This window comes from Pezoporus wallicus, unplaced genomic scaffold (assembly GCF_028554395.1).
Source record: "Pezoporus wallicus isolate ANWC-B61680 ecotype Strahan unplaced genomic scaffold, APGP_CSIRO_Pwel_v1 contig_3181, whole genome shotgun sequence".
Classification (NCBI taxonomy): Eukaryota; Metazoa; Chordata; class Aves; order Psittaciformes; family Psittacidae; genus Pezoporus; species Pezoporus wallicus.
The window spans coordinates 1,840,206-1,850,116 of record NW_026641700.1 but is presented as its reverse complement, the minus strand read 5'-3'; the positions used below and the strand labels follow the sequence as shown (position 1 = coordinate 1,850,116).

At 38.4% G+C, this 9,911-nt stretch overlaps 1 long non-coding RNA gene across 1 annotated transcript; it reads right to left on the bottom strand.

Annotated features, from left to right (window-relative positions):
• Positions 1 to 2,371: 2,371 nt before the first annotated feature.
• Positions 2,372 to 9,593, bottom strand: LOC130607641 (uncharacterized). Its single transcript, XR_008974297.1, has 3 exons — positions 9,525 to 9,593; positions 5,034 to 5,142; positions 2,372 to 2,578 (listed from the first exon to the last, which is right to left on the bottom strand). It is a non-coding gene; the product is annotated as an uncharacterized LOC130607641 (long non-coding RNA).
• Positions 9,594 to 9,911: the final 318 nt, after the last annotated feature.

Genomic DNA, 9,911 nt, shown 5'->3' with positions numbered 1-9,911 from the left:
ATCTGGAAAGTGTTCTGCTGACATTCCAAAATTATTTAAGTTGATCAAGACCAGAGAAACTGTGAAAAACTTTGGAGGCCTTAAGCAAGTTGAGTGAATAGAAAATATGATGGCAGATGGAACCAAATGCTGGCAAATTTCTTTAGCACACTTTAAAGGAAATCACTGGAACTGCTCACTGTCCTGGGTCCTAAACTGACTGTATCTCAGACAAAGACTCAACAAACACTGTACATAGATCAAAAAGACCATTACTCATGAAGAGGTGGTGGTAGAAAGAGTAAGCAGTTACTGGGCTATGCACAAAACATAATGGTAACAGAACAGAAATACATTAATATATGTCTATGCATTGTAATTCAGTTAATTTAATAGACCACTTGTCATCTGCAACACTGCACAATTTTAAGTGCCACTATCAAAAAAGGGATAGAAGAATAAACTGAAATAAAAATTAGTAGAAGCACACTGAAAGGCTCTCCTGTGTTTGCCTTAGACAGAAAGCAAGCAAATGGGGACACAAGAAAAAAATCACAACAACAAATAACATGTTCTCAGTACAAGAATAAGGGAGCATTCACTGAAATTGAAATTTAGTGGCAATTTCCAAGTGGCAATTGGAAACTTTTTTTTACACAAAGCAAAATTATATATAATGTCAAATATTAAGGATGGAGATTTCTTAATTGGTCTAAGCCCCTGTTCCACTGTTTCCCACCCTCCCTATGATCTTATTGATAGCCTTCTAGAACATATGCTTCTTTAATCATCTTTCTGGTTCTTTACTGGATTTGCTCCTGCATGTCACAGAATCACAGCATGGCTGAGGTTGCAAGTGACTTCTGAAGATCACCTGATTCAACACTTCTGCTCAAGCAGGGTGTCCTGGGTTCAGCAGTAGCAGTCATTTTTCTCCTTCTTGGTAGCTGGTGCAGTGCTGTGGTTTTGACTTTCAGCCTGGGAACAGCGCTGATAACACCGATGTTTCTAGTTGTTGCTCAGTAATGTTTACTCTGACCAAGAACTCTGAGGCTCATGCTCTGCCAGGGAGGAGGGGAAGCCGGGAGGAAGCAGAGACAGGACACCTGACCCAAGCTAGCCAAAGAGGTATTCCATACCATAGCATGTCATGCCCAGTATATAAACTGGGGGCAACTACACAGAAGGGCTAAATCTCTGTTTGGGTTGGGCTGGATATCAGTTGGCGGGTGGTGAGCTGTTGTATTCTCTTCCATTGTTCTTTCCCTTAGCATTATTATTATTGGTGGCAGCAGCAGTTATTTGTGTTATACCTTAGTTACCGGACTGTTCTTATCTCAACCTGTGAGAATTACATTCTTTCGATTCTCCTCCCCATCCCTTCGGGAGGGCAGCAGAGGAAGGGGTGGGGAATGAGTGAGTGGCTGTTTCTGGGTTGCCAGCTGGCCTTAAACCATGACGCAAGGCCACCTAGAGCTGGTTGCCCAGGACTACCTCCAGATAACGTTTGAATACCTGCAAGACTGGAGACACTGCAACCTCTCTGAATATCCTGTATCAGCACTCAGTCATACTCACAGCAAAAATAATGATTAGTAATGTTCAGAGGGACTCTCATGTGTTTCCATGGGTGCCCATTGCCACTTGTCCTGTTACTGGCTAGCACTGGAAAGAGCCTGGTTCCATTATTTTTGCACTTTCCCTTCAGGTACTTGTATACATTGGTAACATTCCCGATATGCATTGGTAAGATGCATATCATACCAAAATATAGCCCTGCCATATGTCAATATTTTTCTTGTACCACAGTGCCTCAAATAGGACATAGATTTCCAGAAACTATCACACAGAACTAAATAGTAAGGAACAATCATTTTCCTCAACCTGCTGTCCACAGTTTTACTAATGCAGTTATGTGGTTAGCCTTCACAGCATACTGTTGACTCATGGTTAATGACCAGAATGTCATATGAACACACACATATATAGCCACTAAAGACACTCATAAGATGGTGATGACACCAAAATCTTCCTATTAGTCCACTAACACCTACTGAGAAATTCCCTGGAGCTGTCAGAAAGAACTAGTACATATGCAGAATATACATACATCACACATGCCAATGAATGCCAAATACAATACCTGCATTTTTTCTCTTCTTATGATTGCGGTGGATGACCTGCAAAAGTGACAATTGTGACTCACGACAAATTCTGGAAAAAGAACTTGAAAACGGTAGTGCTTTACAATGTGCTACGATGTATTTGAGAAAAACAAAACAAACCCTAACAACAACAAAACCCACAACCACAAATTGGCTGTGGATTAACAGACTAACCAGTGGTATCTTATTTCAGTACTGTGTGATGTTACATGTGCTTCCATGAATGAGATCCAAACAGTATCAGTCCTTGAGTGACATTCAGGGAGTTAGTTTAGAATGTACTTTGGTCCATAAAGAAGGAAGAAGCCAGCTCTGTTGATGGTGCCTTTTAGGAAATCCGCTACAGGTTGAGTGGAGAATCAGGCCTGTTAATTTGCAAGCTGAAGAAGGATAAGCTTGCTGAAGTCACAGAAGCAGAGAGACTGAAGCTAAGCCTGCAAGGGAAACAGGTGGTTCCTGTGTGGTTCCTGTGTGGTCATGCAGAAGGAGAAGGTGCAAGACTTGTTGATGCTGCAGGAGGAGATGTAAAGAGAGGAACATCTGCAAATATCCACAATATTTGGGTTTCAGAGCAGAGACTGCCAAAAAAACGATGTTCTTTCTGTGACATATTCATTAAATTGGCTTTGTACGTAAATCTGCACCATGGCAGGAAGGGGGAATGGTGTGGCAAAAAAGACACTACTAAAAAAAATATATACTGAGCAAATATATCCTATGCTATGTGCAAGTTTGAAGAGTTATGCAAATCAGGCAAGAAGACAACATTTTCTTTAGGACATTCCAAATGGTGTGGCACTTTTTGTGCAAACATAAGCCCACAGATGTACACAAAAAATAGGGCATATCATCTCTGATGTTCTGCTATATTGTTTTAGCTATAAAGTCAACAGGTACATAACATTTCCTTCCAGTATGTGTTATAAACACTGGTTCTCAGTTTTCTTAATTCTTACCCAGAAACCGAAGTGCATACTTCATTATACCTGTGGTAACATCAATCGATGTATGTCTCTCTGTACCAAACACAAGTAATAGGAACAGATAAAAAAGAACAGCAGAAAACTCAGCAACCCAGTCAAAATGCTTATCCATATTATTAAGAATAAAACTTCTTCTGTAACTGCTAGCAAAAAATGGTCAGCAAGATGAGATCCACAGGTGATGAAAGTTTTAATTTAAATTAATCTAAATTCATTTTAATTTCTTTTTTTATATGTTTTTAATTGGATTTGCAGAAAATAAAAATAGAGGTATCCATGTGTTTCCTTCACAGATTTAATACAGTCCCAGTTCAGGTCACTTCAAATATGGTCAAAATTTAAGAAGTGAAAAAATGACACATTTAATTAGGACTACCAAGACATCAGTGGTGAGGTACACTCCTCTGAAGCTGTTGAGACAAAATTATATGCATTCCATACTTATTTAAAAAAGGCTATATTCTGAGCTAGACTGGTATGAACCACTGGTGTTACAATGGTGTAAACCTGAAGAGGCTGAAATCCAGGTCTGTCCCAAAGCATGCCTTTCATTCTGTAAGTTTCTGGAGGGTAGGTTCCTGAGCATTATACACTGGGAGAAACAAGAAAATAACTCCAAATCCATCAGTAGAGTTATTTGTGATATATTTCTACAGGACTGAAACCAGAATCCTGTCCTCAGAATTACAAATAGTCCTGCTGAGTCTCTTTTCTTGGAATGGAAACAGATGGTTGATGCATCAAGGCCAGATTTTAATCTCAGCTGCAATCATGTAAATCTGAAGTTGTTTTGCTTAAGTCTTTGCAGGGGCTTGTTTTCACAATAGAAAGTGGTCGGTAGTTTAAGATATTCCCTGTCTCTGTCTTGTTTTTACTGGTGTGCTGTCCCCTCAAGGATTTGGATTTAAAAAGACAATTAATAAAACATGACTTTTTCAAATTGGATCAATTCCCTGATTTAATCCACAAAACTGACTCCCAGCCACTTGTACCAGCACAACTTGGAAGGTGATGTCCCATGACAAACACCAGGGCAACTGGGACTAGAATACCGTTTCATCAACAAACATGAAACTGCAGCCTCAGAAGGTTACCAGTGATCATCTGAGAACTAACACAGTGAGGTAAAGTTCTTACTCAAGCTAGGAAAGGGAAAGAACAAGTTAGAGGTTACTTTGGTAAGTTAGTGGTTTATAAATTGATGAAATTTAGGTTTCAAACCTGATGAAATTTACTATGGCCTAGAGCTCATAGGGAACTGGATAAAGTAATTTGAAGGCATTAGCAAGTATTTTTTACATCCTCAAGTATATAAGAGGTTCTAAAAGACTGGAAACAGGTAACCACCATATTGGTTTGAGCAGGGAGAAAGAGAAGCTGATAATAATTTTAACCCCACATATATGTAGGTAGCCAGTGGGCAGGACAGTCATACTTTGTCCCACACATTTGGTCATTTCCCTGCTGTTAGCACAGGCACTTTTGCAGCTGTGCAATGAGCCAGATCAAGGAACCAAAATCTCTCCCTATTTCCCTCTCCCAGATGCGTTAATTCTTCTGGATCAAATCCTTAATTTTACTTGTTGTGTGGCTTTATGGACACCAGTGCCACACAAGAAAAAGGAACAAGCAAATTATGTGCAAGGAGGAAAACAGCTCAGTCCAAGCTTATTTTGGTAAAACAACCACACAACCATACCCTGCAGCGGGCCAGCCTAACTCAGACTAACAAATAATCACTTAAGATATTTTTAAGCCCAGGATCTAATAAAGAGGAAAGCAACAGCAAGAATATATTTATTAAGATTAAATCAGGTCAGGTCAACCTAATTTCCACTTATGACAAGTAACAGATCTCTTAGTAAGGATAGAAGTAGCATCTGTAAAATAATTAAACATCGCTTACATTCTGCCACTATTTTCTGTGACAGTTTTGTACATCAGGTAGAGTAACATGGCCTGGACAACTAAGTGCTAGACAGGCATGCTTAGATGCAAGTTCCCTGTGATCAAAGCTGGAACACAAAATGATGAATCTAATATGAAATATGAACAAAATCGAATGAAAATGCCACCACACATAGCAGAGAGAACCATTTCAACATTATCATATGGGGGCAATATTTCAATATAGTCAGGATCTAGAAACATTTTTTACGCTCCTTTCATTTGTGACAGAGACATGATGACTAACAAACTGGTAAAGTTATAATTGCTGTGTTTGCCCAATTATCTTTTTTTTTTTCTTGGCTTATAATTCAACTGTCTTAGAACTGTGCCATTTCTAGTATTGGTTCCATGTGACTGGTATAGTATCAATCACATCCCAAAGGAATCCAATAGGAAAGAACCAAAAGGAACCACCAGAGAAGCAGGACCTCGGTTTCTTTAATTTTAACTTAACAGTAACAATCAACTTAACTAACACATTAACTTAAACTTCAGGTTTTAAGCAATAACTGAACTGACATATGCACTGTAGTCTACTTCTTTTAAAAGCACCTAGGTACTTGGTTTTATAGAATAGTACCTACAGTTTATGGTTTAAATAAGACTTTTAAACTATTTGCTATTTTTAATTATTTCAACACATTTTGGGTTTTATACAAATAGGCCTTTTTTTTTCTATTTTAATTTAAAAGTGTCGTTTTGTGATTGCTATATTGATATGGCTGATGGATTTCTCCGCATGGAGATTTGGTTATTTTAATCACATTTCTAAAATATCTGAGAAAATTTGATATGAATAATATCAGCCACTTAAGCCTAGAATTAACTTTAAGATTTTTCTAATCACTACATTAGAAACCTTTGTCTCTGGAAACGCAGAACATCTTCCAGAGTTGACATGCATATTCCAAATCTGTGAAAGAGTTTGATTACCCTCTGCTTTTTATATTTCTCAAAAGAATATCAAAGAATGTCTGTTCTTGTAGCACTTAGTTTTCTTTCTCTCATATAATTTCCAGAGTGTTTCCATATCAGCATAGTTAAAGCACAGTTTATTTTTGTTTGTTTTCTTGTTAAATCTTCACTTAAATTCCCATTTCTTTAAATTGGGATTGGTCAATCAGTAATTTTTGTTCTATATCTTCTTATCTATCTTGAGTATTAGGTTGCATACAGGTCACATTTATCCTATATATAACCTCAGCACTATTTAAAGCTGTATAGTTATTTGATCTGAATAATTTGTGAGTTCACATACATTTAAGCATTTTGCATATGAAATACAGTTACATTTAAGGTTGGGGGTTTTAAACATAAATATCCCTAGAGTAACGGTTGAACATTCTAAGCCCCACCATTCATTAAAAACGAGAGAAGATGATCTAAAACTCCCCTGAATATCACACCTAGTTAAATCTGTCAGAAATTCAGTGTTCTAGCTACTTTCCTCCTTGGTTCCTCCAGTAAATGCAGTAACCTGCAAGGGTATTACATGACATAGAACAGTTGTAAGTACCGAGGCTAAGAAAAAGATCCTCACAAAGCTTCCTTAAACGGTATAAGGATGAGCAGATCTAATGTAAACTTACGTATTAACATCTGAATACACGTATGCTGTACCACTGTGTTGGATTTGTGTTAGTCTTTAAAGTGGGACAAGCTACAAGATAACAAATGTAATTTAGCTGAAGAGATTTCCACCAGCTTTGTAAATGTGCTGCTAAGTATCTCTCAGATGCATAAAAGTTTTGCAAAATAACATGGGTTTACATTGCACACGTGCTATACTTAGTAGAGAGACTGAGTGATAGTGTATCCCATTAGTCACATAAGATGTATTCAAACTGCTTTGTCTCTAAAATCAGTATGTCTCTGCCACCTCAACATTTACCAAGCAGTCTTCCCACTGGGGTTGCTTTCTTAAGTCCAAGTCATTTGTTGTGGGCGAAGTTTTGCATATGAAAGTACCTCCAGTTTCAGAAAAAATGTCTCCAACGTGAATCCCGTAAGTAAGTAACATCTACCATTCCTTTCAAAATACTCAGTTGTTCACTTTCTACTGGTACGCACTTCTCTGTGGTGTGATATAAACCACATTAATACAAGGCCTGGCAATTCCACTGTGATTTTGTACTGTGAAATCGTACTCTTTTTCGGTTATACCAGCTATATGAATATAGTTTTTCTTTACTATTTGATTTTGCTCTTGCGTGCAAAAAATCTTTTCTGAGCATCATTTCATATCACTTCTTTCTGTCCTGCACATACTCATGAGCTGAAACCTAAAAAAAAACCTTTGGAGACCGGAGCAACTGCAGTAACAAAACTGTGTCTGTCCACAATGCACAGAGACTGCAACTCCTTCCCATGGCACAGTTGTGAGTATGGTCTGCAAACCCCTTCCATTACCAAACCACACAGGAGACCTACAGGAGAGCAAGCTGTGACTTTCTCACAGCACATGAGCTCTGTCACAGACACACAGCGGGGAAACTGAAAGACTACGCGTGGAGCTGACACAAGATGTGTGTGGATTCCAGGTAAAAAGCACAGTTCTGCATTGATTGAATGTTCCCCAGCCAAAGCCACAACAGACCATGATTCTCACAAAGATGCCTAAATGCGGTCCCAGTGCATACTTTTAGAAGGGCAAACCCGGTGAAATTTAGCTCCTGATGAAGTCAGCTGGAGCTTTGGCACCAACTTCAGAGAATCAGCATTTCACCCTAGTACATCACTGTTGCAGGTCAGCAAGGATGATCAGGAGCTTTAAGCTTCTGTCATCTCTCCAGACTTCATTCAGCAAGAAGTTAGACCCAACCTCATGAAGAACTGCAGATGCAGCATGCAGCTGGCACTCACACACTGCAATTTCTCACCCCCTTCCACCGACACTCTAAAGAGACCAATTCAGTGAAACATTACTCACCAATTATACTGGTTTCTGAGGAATTTGCCTGGGAAATGCACAAACTGCACCACCACTCGGTCAAGCCACTGGCTCTTCTGCTCACAAAGCTCTTTTTCCTTTTACCAGTGTTGCCTCATTTTGTGTTGCATTAGTAAAATAAAAACAATCTTCTGAACAATTTTTTTTCTGAACCATGAACCTGCCTTGCATCCTTTCACTTTAACTAATGCTTGCAGAACTGTTTTTTCCCATCTGCCAGGTAATATGAAGTTTACTGATAAACATTTTACTTTAATGTATCACATATCTCCCCTGAAATGGGTGTTTTAGCAGAGTTGTGTTTAAGAATGCCAAGATTTCTTCCCCACACTGTTTTTTGCCTTTTTACTAGCCTATACAATAGAGTATTTTCGTTTAATCGTGTGATTTTTGGTGTCTCCTGCAGATGCAGAGTGTGAACTGCACACTGCTGGTTTTATGCTGCCCAAAGCCACATCAAAATAATTAACAATTATGTTGTGCTCAGCAATTATACTACACAGTATATTTTTCAAGGGCTGTGCAAACATTAATTCAGGTTTCATGAATCTCACTTTTCACAACTTGAATAAGGTCATGCCTGGTTAGTACTCTGAATGGAGACATTCCCTCCTGCCCTCCTTCTGAAGGGAACTGTTTGAGAGATCCAATCGATGGTGTGATCCGGAAAGAGAAAAGAGTTTCAGAATGTGAATTTTCAGAAGATTAAAAAGAGTTTCAGTTTCATGGAGTTATACCGAGCCTGTTTTTGTCAATAACATTTTTAAAGGCTTCCCAAAACAGTAAGAAAACCATGTTTTTGTATGGAAAACCGATGACAAACATTAACAAAAAAACCACAAATGATATTGATGAAAACACATGAAAAAGAGCCACCCCCAAAAAATGCCAACATGGAGAGGGGGAAGACAATATCCTTCACTGATTGTTTTGGTTTTCAATCTATAGTTATTCTTGTAACAATTCATGATGGCATCACTTCCTGAATGCTATGATCAAGTTGGAGATACCCTGATACCAGCACCACCAGGCAGTCTCTTTCATGTGAAGTACAAACCCAGCATCTGACCCAGTACTGATTTCCCCCTACATATTGAATGGTGTTATCAATGGAAACAGTAACATTAATTATCAGTGAATTTTGTTTTACACCTGAGTTCTTCTGCAATTGAAAACGATGCAAACACAAGATGGGAAAAATGCAGTGCTGCTCCTAAAAATCCACCTACAAACCCAAATCAATGGATATAAAATAAACATCTTTTAAAAGCTATCACAGGAATTCTCAGATTTTGTCTTAATTAGCAACTCAGATTGCTGATAATTTATCTCTCCAGTTGCTCAAGTGTACTGCATAGAACAACCTATGCCAATCTTCATAAACCTTATGTCATACACTTTGATCAAAAATGAAATGGTTAATGAAGTTGATAGTCAAGTTACTGGCGTTAGCTCTCCAATCTGATACTGCACTGAGATTAATGGGATACTTCTGACCTCTCAAAGATGCAATTGCAAGCTTGCAGAAAGGTAAAGGATCTTCATTACAACTCTTGGTATTTGGTTACTGTTTGTGTCTCCATGTGACTCTACACAGCTCTAGAACTGCACAAATTTTAAATTGATGAGGATTACATACGAGCTGGAAGAGAAGGGGACGGAATTTCAGATTTTTTCTTTGTAACTATGCAATCAGCTTCTCAGTTATTCCAAGGGGTTTTAATGTGAATGAGAATGAAATCCTTACAGCTGATTTTTGCTTTAATGAAAACCTGAATTCTGGAGCACAGATGGCAGTTGAAAAAAAAAGAAGAAAAAGAAACAGCATGACAACCTACTGTAAGGCAATTCACTCCAGTCCTCAGATGCAGTCATTTTCAGTCA